This window comes from Ornithodoros turicata, chromosome 5, assembly GCF_037126465.1.
Source record: "Ornithodoros turicata isolate Travis chromosome 5, ASM3712646v1, whole genome shotgun sequence".
Lineage (NCBI taxonomy): Eukaryota > Metazoa > Arthropoda > Arachnida > Ixodida > Argasidae > Ornithodoros > Ornithodoros turicata.
In genome coordinates this window covers 30,498,745-30,512,015 of record NC_088205.1, presented here as the reverse complement: position 1 = coordinate 30,512,015, position 13,271 = coordinate 30,498,745, and the positions used below count along the sequence as shown (strand labels likewise).

The 13,271-nt window shown below is 45.3% G+C and overlaps 1 long non-coding RNA gene across 1 annotated transcript; it reads left to right on the top strand.

Annotated features, from left to right (window-relative positions):
- The first annotated feature begins 7,909 nt into the window (after positions 1–7,909).
- Positions 7,910–9,695, top strand: LOC135395467 (uncharacterized). Its single transcript, XR_010423104.1, has 3 exons — positions 7,910–8,003; positions 8,101–8,203; positions 8,657–9,695. It is a non-coding gene; the product is annotated as an uncharacterized LOC135395467 (long non-coding RNA).
- The last annotated feature ends 3,576 nt before the right edge of the window (positions 9,696–13,271 follow it).

Genomic DNA, 13,271 nt, shown 5'->3' with positions numbered 1-13,271 from the left:
GGTGTCGCACCGACGAAAAAGTACGCTGCTCGCGTGTTCCGTAAACTTTTGTCCCAACCTGTATACGCTGTCGCCTTTGCGTACGAAAGGGATAGCGTTGATGATTCTGCGCACGCCCACAACAGAAAAAGAGCTTCGCCCAGTGCGCAGAACCACCAGCGCTATCCCTTCTGTACGCAAAGGCGATGGTGTACGATGTACTAAAACTCTCTAATGAAAAGAAGCTATACCCTATGATGAGCTTACGTCAACGGCGCTTTGCACTTGTGACTCTGTTACACCGTATCATGTACTTCATTTCGTTCTTGGCATCATCATGAGTACACTGCAATGCTCTATTCCAAATTATGAGTCACGCTGTATCTGTCACTGGTTCCGGTAGGCACGGTAAGTTAACGGTGACGTTATCACCGATCTGCTAACACTCGCTTTTATGATATAGGGTAATTTCTGGAATACACCATAGAGGAGGAAATTGTGGGGACTTCTAGCATTCGTCACTATTTTTATTATTTTTCTTTTCGCGTACAAATTTCTTACACAGTTAACCCCACCTATACGCTTATGCAGTGTAACACTGGGGCAATTTCACTAACGCACATTAATAATAAGTTTTAGTATACCGTACGCTATCGCCTTTGCGTAGGGATAGCGTTGGTGGTTCTACGCACGCGCAGAGCATAAAGACAGCTTTGTGAATTGCGCAGAACCGCCACGCTATTCCTTACGTACGCAAAAGCGACAACGTACCAGATACTAAAACTCCCTAATATCTGAACTGAGAAGAGACGTCTTTGGACGCCGGTCATTCTCAACTCTTCTTTGCCAACACTGGCTAACATTATACAATATCACGTTAAGTGACTAACAGACGATACAAAAATTCGCGAACTAGTCCTAAGTTTAGGGAACTTTTAGTGAAACCGAGCCACACCTTGTCATCGTATATCAGGCCCTGTTTTACGCGTGCCAATCACCGCGTTCCACACGATATGAATTGGAGCTCAGACTTCTGAACAGCAGTACAGCAACGGAAAAGCTTGGTAAAAGGTTCAGAGCTGATTCATCACATTTTCACTCTGCGTTCGGCGTGTGCGCTCGTGCAGTCTCCTCCGGCTTTGTTTGTCTGCTGTAGGTTGCCTCGCGCTCAGTATCTATCGATATCTGACGTACAAATTCCCTTTCTCGTCTGCCCGCGCCTCTTTCCATCTCCTTTTCTCCTCACGTCGTGCCTATCTTTTAAGTTGGCTTTCTTACATGTCGTTCTGCTATATACCGGCATCAGAGTAATAATAATAATAATAATTCGGGGCTTTACGTCGCGAGACAACTGTGATCATAGGCGGAGAGTTTTCAATCTGCCGGAGGGGGCCGGGGCACAACGTTCCCCCTTTCATGCACAGAGGTCGGGCAGGATGTCAGGAATTCCGTGTTGCGACGTTGTGAGGCAAATTTTTACAGGAGTTTCATGGTCACATCGCATGAAACATGCGATTCTTAAGATATCCCTCGAAACTTTCATCTTGAGTGTCAGTTGGGTAGACTTCCCGGAGGAGGCCTGCCCCCCCCCCCCCCTCCCCGCCGGGAATGTTCCGGGAGGGTTCAGGCCCCCAAGCCACCCCGCAGTCGGCGCCTAGGACTGCGATCATGACCGGCATCAGAGGAGGTGTCCCTGAATGCTGGTCATGCCTAACTATATGAAATGCCATTGCAAAAGCCCCACTCGCGATATCATCGCTGGCAGGGTGTGATGGTGGCACACGCACGGGTTGGCGTTGCGTACGACAGCCAAGAAAGAACTTCCTACTTCAACGTGTATTGCGTTGACGCGACCGCTACGCGCGCAATCCTAAACTTAGTTAGTGTAAGAGGGGTGTATTTTGCAATATACACCCAGATCACACTCATATTAGACCCGTTCCATGCTGATCCTCTCATAGATGGGTGTGAATTGGGTGCACATCTACATTGGTGTGTTAAGGATGTACCAAGGGTGTAATAAGGGTGCAGCGACAGAAAATTAGTCGTCAATGAGATAGTTCTTATGCAGCACCCTGGCATCCGGGACATCCTGGAAAATCATCGACTTGATCTCCCGCAGAAAATACTTTCCCGCAGTACACAAACTCTGCTCTTCAGGTTGCGAACAAGAAGCGCTTTCACTAAATCACAATCATTCAAGATTGGCTCTCTAGACAACGCAAACTGCATACTTTGTCAGCAAATTGTAACTATCGAGCACATCCTACTGCACTGCTGTGCATATGCCGCGGTGCGGGTGAAATACCTTGGCCATTGCAGGAACTGTACGGTGGATGATGTCCTACATCCCAAAGGCTCTTTCACGGAAAGACACTCCAAAATTCACAGCCTCCTCTACTTTCTCCAGGAATCTGGCCTCGCTCAAAGGCTATAAGTACTGCTCGGACTTCTCGGCAACTCTGCAGTGACAGCCCTAAATCTTAAATTTCGGCCGTCATCATTCCTTCATGTGTTATCACACCATATCATCTCATCCTGGCTTCAGTCGTGACGCAGCCCACATACGTGAGGCCAACAACGGCAAGCCGGTTCGTCACCACCATCACCACCCACCACCAATAAGGGTGCAAGGGTTTAAGGGCGTTTTGCCTTATTGTAAAATGTTTAACATTGCCATGGAATATGAATGGCGTGTACACTGGGTCTTAATTTTCCCTCATACCAAAACAAGTAAGAAACACAAAAGTTATCTTGATGGTGAGCTGATACACCAAGCAATTCTTCAATTCCGTATTTTTTGTGTGCATAATCAAATTAAACTTCGACATCAGTCACCCTTGGTTTTGACTGGAATGCAAGCAGGGCTATCGAATTTGCAGACACTCGCAAGAGAGGCAATGTATATAGTATCTGTTTTTCTCTTAGGAAGGAAATGCCTTTCTAAGTGAGCTTTTGGTTCGTCATCCCATTTATGTGGTGTTTCAAATTTATCTTTAAACTTAAGCGTGTATATCCTTATCCGTATATCCAGACCGTATATTGGTCCAATATAGCACCAGTTCGTAATTGCTATATTGCTGTACAATGCATTACATATTCATGTTATGCGTTTACTTTGACTGATATGCATGGTACACCCACTATGGAACCGAAGCTGCACACGTCACGCCACATCAACTGCACACGTTACGCCACACCAAAAATTGGATCAGTTTCAGTTATAGGGTATCGTCCAATTACCAGTGTAGAAAACAAGCAGCACACCCGCAAAGTAGATGTTACACCATTTCGGAAGTGTGTATGTGTGTGTGTTGTGAAATGCACCTTGAGAGGTAGGTGTATTTCATTACACCCACAAACTTTTACACTGGAAGGGGTGTGAGTTATGGTACACCCACCTTACACTCAATAGGGTGTAAAAAAGTTTAGTGTCTGAAGTATGTAAATGAGAAATAGTGTGCACCAAGTTTTTCTTCACTCAAGAGACATTGTCTGCCATAAGACGTTCTCCATATCCGCAAGCCAGGACAGTTTCCTCAAAGGGGATCTGGAAGGCTAGCCTCCTGACGAAGGGTATTTGTTATTAAGCGTTAGTCGAACGCTTGCCTGTCTCTGTCTCCCTGCGTTCATTACTAATGTTCGGATCACAATATCATGCTCTTCGTGGTAGATAGACAACCGAGACAAGGACAAACATACGCAACAACAACACGTCCGGACCACATTACCTGACGACATCACTGCACTTGCGCCCGAACATAGGTTTTCTGTTGAACATCCTTTTGGAATAAGCTCGACCTCCTTTATCTAAACCTTGGCGCCTGCACCTGGTTTATGTTGGCACTATAGTAGAAACGTAGCCAAACCAATATTGCCATTTCCTAGTTCTCATTCCAAACTAGTGAAGTTTGGCATTATCTCGTCCTTGTTGAAGGCTACCACACCAAGAAGTTTTTCACCTTGTTGCATCGAGAGTCTCCCACCAAGTCAGCAGGCTTCTACGGGCTGGCTATGACATAAATTTGGTAGTGTGCCGGGCCCTCATGCAGTTACGCTAGCTCAGTGTTGCCTGAGGTGGTAACCACGAGAACGAAGGATTTTCAAGACTTAACACTGCTATCATTCGTTATCAGGGGCGCCGGAACAGGGGGAGCAAGGGGAGCGACGGCTCCCCCTCATTTACGAATGGGGGAGCACGTCTCCCCCCGTGTCAACCCAACGTCGTAATCTTCTACGGTCTAACGGAATGGCCCGTGCGTGCATGTGTTCTTTCGGCGGCCATAAATTTCGAGAACAATAAACAGAGATCCTACCACTGTCACTGTGTGCGGAGACCGTTTGAGAAGAGCTACATACCAATGGTGTCAGGTTCACAGGGTTCTGGAGTTGACCATGGCAAGGTTTGTAGTACGAAGTGCAATAAATCAGTCAGAAAGTGTGTAACGGGGGCGCGAGCATTCCCAGACTCAATCCACGGGGTGGGGGGCAGAGGCGCAAACGGGAATCGCAAAAGGCACGCAAGACACCAGACATCTGGGGGAAATAAGGATACGAAGAAACCGCCCGGTTGAAGAAAGAGGGTTGTTATAATGGCGGTTTGCGAGGCGCAGCCACAGATTTCAGTCGGTTGTGGACAGGGTGCCCACTTCGAGCTGGCGTGTAAGACCTGTAGTACGATAAGTGCGATGAACTGAGACGAAACGTCGCACCGGTGTTGTGTTCATGTGTCGGCAGTGGCAACGTCGAGGGAGCGCCACCAAGTCCTGAACTGCAGCAACGTTACAGGGTTATTAAATGCCATAGACATCGGAGAAGGCAACACTTCTGGAAAGAGATATGTATCGCAGCTTGTTTGTTGTCTTATATATATTGTGTATATATCTTCACCCGTCATAGTAGAATATTCTAACTGTTAACCTGATTGGTGGCTCCTCGCTTTCCATCGTACCGATGTCCAAAATTTACCCGCTGTTTTCATTTATCCTGCTTTTCTTATTGAGTCGCCCGGGAGTTGTAACGACAGCGTGACACCCAGTCAAAAGGCTGGGTGTCAAAGGGACACATTCTTGCTGAACTCCAGACCGGCCAAGGAAAGTCTGGTTTATTCGCAGAAGGCTTGCAGATCAGACGATATTCGCTTCCAGTCCCGGCACACGTACATGCCGCGACGGCGATTCCCGGGGACAAGTCCCCGAAGTTCCCTACACATTACTTGCCATAGAGGTCTAGTAAAAAAAAGCCGGACGCACTGAACTCATACCAACTAACCCACCATCAAGCGCTATTTAATTACAGCACTTCTGCAATGTTACTTTAGATCTACTGTACAAATATGCACATGTCATTTGCTAGGTGCATGTTTACAGTTCGTGCAGCAACCATGTATAACGCCACCATGAGCCCTCAAGGAAAATAAGTGATGATGATGATGATGTTTAAGGTCGCACTTTTTTTCGCTCCCCCAGTGGAAAAATAGTTCCGACGCCACTGTTCGTTATTACCACTCTGTATCGCTCTTCTAGCTGTTGCAAAACATTCCAGGGGAAGAGTTTTATTTTTTAATTGTTTACATGTTGAGGATGCTGACTCCTTATAATTCTGTCTTTAAAGGACGCGCTTTGTACCATTGCAATCCCTTTGTCACACGTCCCAACTCTGTTCTGTGCTCTATCCCTTTGACAGTTGGCTAGGTTATGTCGGTCAGACTGAGCTCTGTCTGAACGAACGCGTCCGGGAACACAAGCTCAGTACAGAAAAGATCAAAGTCACAGGCGAGTTAGTTCGGCACCTTCATTAACGTAATCATTGTCAGCCACTTTTCCATTTCTTTCTTTCTTTCTTTTTGTAAGGAGAGGGACAAGTGGTAGAGGACTTTGATGGACTGAATGGAAATACTCCGGTTAAAATACTACTCAATACTTCTGTTAATACACCTTCTTTTCTCCCTCCCATTCGAATTTTTCTGGGTTTGCGAGTGGCGAAGCTGTCTCTGTTTACGAGCCTTTTGTTGTTGCCTCTATTTGTGCGTGTCTGTCTCTTTTCTACCTCCCTAATCATGCACCAGCTGGTCTGCGCTCTCTGCTTACCTTCGACACTTTTCTTATTTTATCGTTAGTATAACGTGTGGAAAATAACACAAAGCGTTTTCAATGCGTGTACAAATGTGTTCCGTGTTTGACGCACGGAATCCCGCTGCCCACGCGAGTAGACATTCATTTCATTTCTGTCCAAAGCAGAACAGCATCAAACAATAGGCATCTCCCTGTTTGCAAACAAATGACGTCACGTGGTACAACAGCGCCGTCAACTTGGTAGAGTAGAACTACTATTTCAAAAAATCAATAAGTCACAAGAAAGCCATGTTTAAATATACGAAGGCAGTTGCCTCAGGACAGGAGCCGCCGATATTTCGAACAGATACTGTTCCTCTTCTGGGCCTTTACTCTGGGCCTCTTCTGGGCCCAGAAGAAGAACAGTCTCTGTTCGACATATCGGCGGTTCCTGTCCTGAGACAACTCCCTTCGTACTTCTCTATACCGGCTCGCTGGATTTCTACCCATCTATGTTTAAATATAGTTTTCATATTGTAAGGTTTTTATGCAATATTCCTTGCACATTATTACTTGTATGGCCTTGTTCTGCTCCATTCTACCATTCTCCATTCTATCTTTTTGGTAGCCCTTTCTAACGATGTCGACCGGGCTTTTCCATCTTCATGAGCCTGAAGGGCACGAGTTTCTCTGGTAGTGCCCGTGCTGTTTCTATACAAAGCAAGCGCGAACTAAACCGTAATAACAAACCACATTCCACACAGGATTACGACGTTGACTTTCGAGACGATGCAACAAGCCCTTGGGTGGAGCATTCTTTCCGCGCTGGATAGGGAACAAGAATGAAGATACCAAAGCCACTAAAAACGTGAACTCATTTGTTTGTACCACTAATACAAAGTTCTCGGTCCGCACTGTTCCGGTTTCGTTATGTCTACCAACGTCATGTTTACGTCACGGTGACGTTTCTTCGGTAGAGGTCTATATTGTTAGCAACATAGCACCAGACGAGAAGCACCAGAAGATAAATTTAACTTTTTCTTATCTCAAAAAATATATGGCATGTTTTTTGTCCCGAAAAGAAAGTTGACGACCACCAGAAATCAGGGTGGTCTAGATTAGAACCCAGCCGTTGGCACCTTCGTTCTGAGCACCTGAGAATACCGAACTATGTTAGATTTTCTTTTTTTTTTGCCTTCTTTATTGTTTGACTTATGTCACTGTTCATTAATTTCAGTTGTTTATTCGTCTCAATTATGTCGAAAGGTTAAAACTGTCTACCTCAACATAATTTCTTGTACTCATCGGTCGTTTCCTTTCCCGCTCTTCGTAGACGCGCGCAGTACCTCCGGAGGAGGTCTCTCGGTGGGGTCCAAACTGAGACAAACAAAAGAGGTAATGCAACCGGTTAATAACACGCGGAACGAACAGCGTCCGGGACACACCCAGTACGTACAGTAAGTCATTGCCTATTTGTAACAGCCTCGTTTGTGTCCGCTGACGTTGACGCAGATTTGCAACGCTCTCTCAAACACCGTGCTGGCTCGATCACCCGGTATTTTGTCCGGCATCTCGTCCCATTTCTTTCAATACCCGATTCTTATATAGCGTTACATATTTGCTTTGCAAATGATGCGACAGTTCGAGGTTAAGCCAAAACGTTTTCCTCTGTTCTACCGTGTTGCGTGTATTAGTTCTCTGTTTTCCCCTTTAGTATCGCACGCCATATTTATTGCGAATCGCTTGAGCAGTCAAACAAGCGTGTAGCCTCTACAATTGCCAGGTCGACTGCTCACCTGATGGTCGCATCGCGGCAGATAACAGATTTTTTTTTTTTTTTTGTACTCTTGAGACCTCTATGCGCGCGCGTTGTTGCACTCGCCTCACGTCACGTGGTACACTTTCGGGTTTCGCGGAGCCAGGATAAAAAGTCTTTACTATAGCAGTGGGACAGGTGGCTTTTAAAAATTGGTGAGTGAAAATTGGTAAGAAGGCCATATACAGAGTCTAAAGATCGAAGAATTATAAAATTATGTGATCTAGAACTTTTTTATTTGTATTTCAATAGCACCATCTGAAGCACTTCTACAGCAGGAGAAACTCTGCCACGCTAAGCCTAACGGCTTCGGATGTGTGATCTTGCGAAAGGTTTAAGCCTTGGGTAAGGTCAGGTAAGCGTTGTTTAGTTAGGTTAGGTTGGGTTACCTTTGACATATTGGAGTGTCTGGGGGCGGTCCCCCCCAGGCACGCAGCAGACGGTGCGGGCATGAGACTGTGCCTAACTAAAGATGTCGGAAATCAGTCCCATTGCTATAGTATATCCGATAAAAACTACATGGAAGGTGTATGCTGTCGGAAACATTTCCGACGGCTATCTCTCGACATGCTCTACATGAAAGATGAAAGTCGCTGAAAAGGTTAGCCAGCTGTAGGGATCGAACCCACATCAGTTTATCTCATGCTCTACATGTCTATCATTTATGTCTCGACCCTAGGACGAACAAATAAAAAGTTAACTGATTCAATAATCGGTCACCATGAAAAAATTCGAGAGGTTAGATCATGCGATTCCGCACAATATTGTGCAGTTTCCATTCGCCTAAGACGCACCATGTTTTTTTTAGCCCTCGGTGCACGTTACCCTGGACACCCTGTGTTTTGAAGGCACTGCGTAGCAGCAACGCAAATATTTGCTGCCTATATCTACAGTTAAGTGACCTTGGAGAAATCAACGTTCTTTTCACGACCATTTTAGACCATTGACCAGGTACAGCTTAGATGGCGTTGATTCAGCGCTAGAATCCAACATTCAACGTTGTTCAACACAAGCCTGCTCGATGCCGCACCTGCCTTTCTCACGACGTTGACCACAGGGGCAGAGATGAGGAACGTACGCGACAAAGGGAACTCGCTACCAGTTATGTTGCTGTGCCAGAAATGTAACTAAGTTACTAACCAAGTTACACGTATTGAAAATAAACTTCAGGTTCGTAAGCTACTTTAGAAAAGTAAGGGGTTACTTTCAACTTACTTGATGGGAATGCATGTGCTGAGACTGGAACACAAAGAAAGGAGATGAGCTGAAGTGATGTCGTTTCTGTGCCCGAGAAATGCATAGTTTGTCTTCGCCTTCATTGCACATAAAAATTTGGCGATTTCTGCATCAAAGCACGCGCTTGTTTCATGATTTTTAAGAATGCACAGCAGCTCTAGGTGCATTTTCAATGGCAATTGGTTTCAATGGTCATGGAAAGCAACGGCCATTGAATATACGGGTAGCAGAACCAAGCGTGTAACACGTTAACTGTTCAGTGTGAATTGGATCATCTGCTTTTTGAAAAGTTTACGCTATGCACGCACAGTAACGTTGCGTATATTTTCAATGACCATTGGCTTCGATGGTGATTGAAAGCAACGGCCATTGAACAGATGCGTAGCGCCACCAAGTGTGTAACATGTTAATTTTTCACTGTGGAAAAGTGAACGGATTGAAATACTGATTGCGTTCAACACCGTAGCCTCGGATTTTCGGGAAAACATCTAATTTCTGACATTCTCTAATTTGTTACATCTAATTTGATAGGTTTATTAATACGTTTTGGGTAATGAGTAGTCCAGTAGATTTATGCTATTTCCCACTGGATGTCCGCGTGGGAAAAACGTTGCTGTCACAGATTTAAGAAAAATATGCTGTCGAACGGTTTTAAGAACCGCGCGGATCTGACACTTCCTGAGTCTGATGTCAGAAAGGACCTCGGTTTGTGAAGTGGGACATTGCGCAAAATAAGGAACTAAGAAACGGGAAGACAGCCTCGTTGTACTGTTCTCTCACGGGACATGTGGGGTTTTTGGTGCTGTAAAACATTCGACTTCTTCCTTTGTTTCATTGCATACGATTAAGGTAGATGCTGTCTGGTCCGTTGTGTGTCTTCTGCACAGGAAGCTATATGGTTCACCCTACATGTAAGATCATTTACTTTGAGACTAAGAAATTACGCACGGATATACGTATCAGTCGGCCATCAGTGGCGTTACATTCGTATAACAAAATAATTGTATGATAAACAGTGCTTAAACAGTTAAAACAGCGCTACTAGTCTGCATAAGTTCGAAAGTTATTCGGTGAGGTTGCTCCCATTAATAACTGTGATAGCAACACAGATGCCTTTAATGCTGCGACACCTCCGCTCATGCAAAACAACGCCTACTCGATGTCTCATCTGCCTTCTTCCCACGCGAACAAATAAATTTACAGTGCCGTCTGGTTTAGCCGGCCACTGAAGACGATGTCAAACACAGGATGCCCGTGGTTACGATCGACTGCTGTGCGTCTGAATGCGGATCGTTTCCGTGGTAACGACTGTTGAACACGTGATTGTGATTGGAATGGCTTCACTCTCCATTATGTGCTCACAGACAAACGCCACCTGGAGACAAACCCTGATCGCTTGAGCGATGTGACCTATGACGACGTTGCTTTCATCGGCCGTAGCTATGGAAGCGAGCCTCATGGGCATTCACTGATAGCCACATAAATCCTGTGTTTCAAAATCGCCTGCGGCCATTGGCTGACATCATGACTGGCTTCTGTGATTGGGGGGCTTCATATGTTTACGTGCCGAAAGAGTGAGAGGAGTCATTAAGCAGGCCTTCTGTATCTCAGTGGCGTTGGTACAGATTACGTTAGCTGGATTGGTAACGTAGGTTTTCTCAAGGTACATACCAGAACGACTATGGGGCGGGTACCTCGGTGGGCTGCAAGAAAGAGGGAAAAACACACAGAGACACAGATAAATATTTACAATGCTAAATGAAATTATTTCGAGTAATATTAGAAAATTTTAACCCTCATAGCCCACTTCATTCATAATAAATGGAGCAGCTCTAAGTGTGCCTGCTGTAGTTTTTTTTTTTTTTTTGCTTTCCCAGAACGTTGCCATGAGGCTCTGTAGTTTGGCACAGTCTGGGCCGTTTCAATCTTATCATATCCAGAGAAAATACTGGGTACAAAGAGAACATGTTACACAGTTGAGCTTGCGTCACATAATCGAAAAATGTCAATGGTCGCCAGTGTTGTAGGCAATTACGTCTCATAGCGTGTACGAGAAGCGCCGCCGTTCATGTAGTACTCGGAAACCACAAACGGGAGGCTATCATTACATTGGAAGCGCCGAGACACTCTCTGTTCGCACTTACGCGTCCTACGCCATAGGTTTCGGGACGTCGTCTGGCGGTCGTCTCTTCGCCGAGCATGTAAGGCGACGGCATGCACGCGACGTTCTCACGCTGGTTAAACGTTCCAAGCGTTTCGGTCTTTCGGCGGATGATCATTCTAACTCACTTGCCAATGGGCGGATATTAACTGTTCTGCAAGCGATCGATCTAAAGGTGTAGCAATGGAAAGTTATACATATTTAAGTGGCGTACGATACGTATAAATTAATTTCGCTAGAAGCGAGTTGCAACAGGATCTTGCGATTTGCGCGCAAAGAAGACTCCCTTTACGGCGTGGTATTCTTGTTGTCACCCGGATGTACGGAACCACATTTTCGCACCCAAGGCAAGTTAGGAGTCCGCCTTCCAACATCGAGGCTTCCGTGGAGCTGCGAGTGAGGTATGGCAACAGCTCCTCGCAGGATGGGATCACCGAATACTACCACAAAGTGGACGTTGCTGCAGACCAATGCGAGCATACTGTCTAATCTGCCGCAGGTATCACCACTTTCAGAAGTTCAGTTATAAGCAGACAGCTGTTACTTAAGATGCCATGCTTAGGAAACCTAGGATAGTGGAGACTTGGTCAAACGCCTCCTGTCTTTTGTTTTTAACCAGCACTGACCTTTATGTAATTTCGCGATATAGGACTGTTTAATAGAATAGTGGATACAGTGCCCCGTATTAAAAGGGAGTCTGGCCATTAATGGGACCTGCATATACCTGAGGTTCCACCCGCTTTTTGTGGTATCTAGCCCATCACATGTCCAAATACAGTTCCCAATTATTGCAGGCCATCCTGTACTTATACCTCACGCTTATTTACTGGGTGCCACTAGTTTGGAGAAACTAGATCGATTTTGATTGAAACGGACATCGCTTGTGACAGACCAAAACGACGGATTTTGCGCCCACTTTTATCAACGTCATGTGCATGGAGAGAGGCATGCTGGGAAGACACAGAACTGCAGAAATGGTTGCTGGCAGAGGTGACTGGCCAGGAGAGCGGCAGAACCGCTTCTATGTAGCAGACGGCTGCCGGTATGAACTTTTAAATCACGTAGCATAAGTGGTTTGAATCGAAAATGCGCAAAGATGTATGAATAAATAAAATTCAATGATATAATGCAAAATCTTACGCATCACGGGCGTCTTTCTTGCTATTTTTTGGGGATAGCGGTCTTAACTAGGCCTAACGTTAGCGACGAAACATCTCATTTTCGTGTAAATAATATGATGGCGGAGCGCAAGTTGAAGCTGGTTTTGCAAATGCGTACGTGAGGATATATACTCACAGCATGAAATTTAAGTAGTCTGATTTTTTTTTGTCACGAAATCTCCTCTTCGCCTCTCCATCCTCCATCTTGGAGAAATTTGGTTGTCATGGTGGCCCCCATGGAAAACGGAAACGAATGAAAGGCGCCCAAGTTTGATTGACAGGTCGAGCCTGTTTTTTAGGCTCCTCCTAATGGCCAGACTCCCTTTTAATACACGGCACTGGGTGGATACACTCTATACTCTGTACCTTCTAAAATCCTGGTTTATAAGGTACATTTTTGCAAAAATGTACCCTATATTTTATACGGCACGCGTTGCATTGTCCCATAAGCCGTTTAGCTTAGACAATAGGAGGGGGATTTTATAAGGTACATCAGCTTAAAGGTTCACAATTCAGAAGGTACTATATATATAAGGTATCCCTTTTATCAGCTACGTATATAGTTTAAGGGGTACAGCGAATATCAGGTACACGTCCCATGAGGTACGCGAAATATCAGGTACATGTTTTAGAAGGTATGTGAAATATCAGGTACGCGTTGTATCAGGTACGCCTCATATGAGGTACTCTGCTTATGAGGTTCGCTAGATATCAGGTACGAGGGGTATCCTGAATATATAGGGTACGATTATGCCCTAATTATAGGTTACGTAATTTCGCCGGTTTTCTGTATACCCGTGCAGTGAACATGCATTGCCGATTGTATACATGCGAACGTGGAAGTCACAGAAGCATAGACATTTGTT